The following is a 2423-nucleotide window of genomic DNA, read 5'->3' on the forward strand; positions in this document are numbered from 1 at the left end:
TCTCCTGTATGGATTTTTTTGAGGTTCTGTTGTTTCGTTTTCTTCTGTATGGACAAATGAGTATCAATTTGCTGTTCTGTTGCTTCTTCCTGTATGTAATTTTTGATGTTCTGTTGCTTCGAATTAGTATCAAATTCGCTGCTATGCTGTTGCTTCAAATTTGCTTCGAATTGTAGCTTCTTTTTTGATGTTTTGATGGTAATTTGTTGTATCAAATTGTTGTATGTTTCGATTTCGCCTGTATGTTTCGTTTTCTCCTGTATGGAAAAATGAGGAAGATTAGTTGGTCCTGTATCAATTTGCTGATGTTCAATTTGTAGTTTGTGTATCAATTTGCTTCGAATCTGTTGTTCAATTTGTCCTGCTATGCTGTTGCTTCAAATTTGCTTCTAATCTGTTGTTCAATTTGTAGTCTGCTGTACAATAGTCTTTTTAATTGTTTGACTGAATTATGTAATCTTATAGGTTAGCTACTGATTTATTCTAATAGGTTTATTGATATAGAATCGATATGGGGGGTAATGGAAAGAAGTCTCAAGGTTCTCAAGGAAAGGAAAACGATAAGGATGTTTTTAGGTGGAGCGATAGGCATACGGCTGTGTTTTTGAGAATATTAGCAGACACGCAGAAAAGGAATAGTTTTGCTACGACAGTGTTGTGGAATGTTGTTGCTCGTTCTTTTCATGAGCAGACTGGTATAGAAATTACTCATGAAAAATTGAAGAACAAACATAACCACCTTAAGGCATTATGGTCAGCATGGTACAATTTGAGGTTCCATATAACTGGTGTTGGGTGGGATGAGGACAACTTCAAGGTCACAGCTACAGAAGAGTGGTGGGAAAGGAATAAAAAGGTACAAACTTGCATAAACTCGTACATGTTTTTGTAAACTAGTACTAAATTTCTTATTCTAAAAAACGTAGGAGAAATTTCACCAGTTCAAGAAGAACCCGCCATCGAAGGAGATGAGCGACTTATGGGATGAGTGTTTTGTTAGTAGTACGGCAACTGGGAAATATGCGGTTGCTCCTTCTGGCGACAACATGGATATTCCTGCTGACGAAGCGAGGACAGAAGTTGAGAGCAACGTCGGGAATGAAAGTGACTTCGATCTTGGGGGGGAGGATGACGATAGAACTACACCCCTGGACAGCACTCAAGAGCCTCCCGCTCCTGACCCCCCTTTGTCTCAGCCCATCGCTACCAACATGGCTTATTCCCCCGCTGTTACTGGTCCTGGCGGATACAAGAGGAAAAGGAAGGAAACTCCAGGTGGTAAGGCCTTTGAGAGATGTTGTGAAGCTATTACCTCAGCAAGTGTTTCATATGGGAGAAGCTGTGAGGCCATTAGTAGTTCAATTGGGGTAGCCTCTAAGGATGAGCAGCATGCTAAGTATCGTGATGCTGTTAATCATCTCAACTACCTAGTTTCTATTGACCTAATCGCTGCCAAGTCTAAGCTTTGGTGTTATGCTATGACAGAACTGCGTAAGGAGGAGCGTCGTGACATCTTTGTTATGTGTCAAACCGATGATGAAAAGGTTGCATGGTTAGAGCACGAGTATGAAATATTGTTAGCAAGGCTTGGCTGCTGAATAGGAGGTGGAATGGGATGGGTTTGGTAGCAAATGCTTTGTGTCTTGATGTATTGCATTAAAACTTGTTTTTATTTATGGTTGTTGCAAGAATTGTGTTTTTATGTTGTTTGTGGTGAACTATGTTTGACTATATTTGTGTTTATGATCATGTTGTTCTATATAAACTATGATTTGTTGTTATGGACAATACTTGTGAATATGATCATGACGTTCTAAACTATCTATGTTTTGTTTTTTCAAGATTTTCGAGAAATGGAAGAGTATAAGGATGTACTGACAAATGAGTATGAGGATGTAGAGACAAATGAGTATGAGGATGGCGAGACAAATGTTTCAAAACAGCAGTTACTTCAGTTCATGCAACATGGACAAGGTTACTTTCCCTTAGCTGTTCAGCATCTTAGTGTGTCACAACATTATATGAGGTATGTGCATAAGTATAAGTGGCACAATTCTTCTCTTAGTGGGCAACAGTACATGATAGAGTGCATTACGTTGGAGTCCGATGCGCGGTGCATTAATCAATTTAGAATGGAGAAACATGTGTTGCTTACATTAGTGTACGAGTTGGAGAACAATTACGGCCTTATTCCTTCCAAGAACATGACTACACTAGAGAAGGTCGGTATATTCTTGTACACGCTTGCACGCTCTGGATCAAACAGGGATGTAGCTGATCGTTTCAACAGATCCGGTGATACCATTAGTAGAGCCTTTCATCAGGTTCTTGATGCGTTTGTGTCGAGACACACTCGATACAACGGGTTCGCCAAACGACTACTAGAGCCGCGTGACAGAACGTTTGCTGATGTTCCACACAAA

Source organism: Phyllobates terribilis, unplaced genomic scaffold, assembly GCF_046119375.1.
Source record: "Phyllobates terribilis strain yellow unplaced genomic scaffold, ASM4611937v1 Scaffold_5573__1_contigs__length_50719, whole genome shotgun sequence".
In the NCBI taxonomy this organism is placed as follows: Eukaryota; Metazoa; Chordata; class Amphibia; order Anura; family Dendrobatidae; genus Phyllobates; species Phyllobates terribilis.